Below are 917 nucleotides of genomic sequence, written 5' to 3' on the forward strand. Positions count from 1 at the left end.
GTCAATATATTGCTATCCAATAACGATTTAATGAATTGTTTTTAAAAATATTTTCGCACATAAATCGCATCAATTCCGATAATGTTCCCTAAACCTAATTCTAGAATTTTTCCTTTTGTTGAGAATGGAAATGAAAGGAACTTAAAAAACTGATTATTTCATGATATTTTGCATACATTTTTTATTTCATTTTTTCCATGCTCGCGACTTTAATGACAAATATTTTTGAGCACACAATAACTTAAAAATTTTAAAATATCAATATAATTTGTAAACGAGAGAACTAAATAGAAAACTATTTTAGTTTCGCTTTATTTTGAATTTCAAAAAATGTTTAATTTTTATTATGATTTAAATTTTTAAATAGTATAAGAAATAAAATCATCACCAAGCAGCAAGGCCATTTAATTTTAAGCACCAGCCTAATACTGAAATTGTGAATCGTGTGTTGTTGAGTTACAAATTCCTTATATGTAAATTTTATTTGCGTTAATTCCAAAGTTTTTTAAACTATAAAAATACTCCTTCTACTATTTAAAGCTACCTATATGTATATGTATATGTGTATATCCAATGTATGTGCAAATGTTTGTTATTCACACACACACACACACACAAGTATTATTTAAATTTAATTTACATGCTGTAGCATACTTTTAGGCTGCTTGTTTTAGACAACCAACAACAATTTCCTTATACAACTTTAGTCAGAATTTACCAAAATGGAAATGAAAAACAAATAAATATAACGTTGCCAGCGCTCGACCAATTAATTATAGTTAATTAAATTTAGTTTAAGTTTGGAGCACGTCTGTTAATAGTTAAACGAATAAAAAGATATAAACACAGTATCCAATGCACACATACTTATATAAGCCTGTATAAATGTATGTAATTGTTTACCTATGTCACCAACA

The sequence above is a fragment of the Scaptodrosophila lebanonensis genome, unplaced genomic scaffold (genome assembly GCF_003285725.1).
Source record: "Scaptodrosophila lebanonensis strain 11010-0011.00,11010-0021.00 unplaced genomic scaffold, SlebRS2 tig00001412-arrow-pilon, whole genome shotgun sequence".
NCBI lineage: Eukaryota > Metazoa > Arthropoda > Insecta > Diptera > Drosophilidae > Scaptodrosophila > Scaptodrosophila lebanonensis.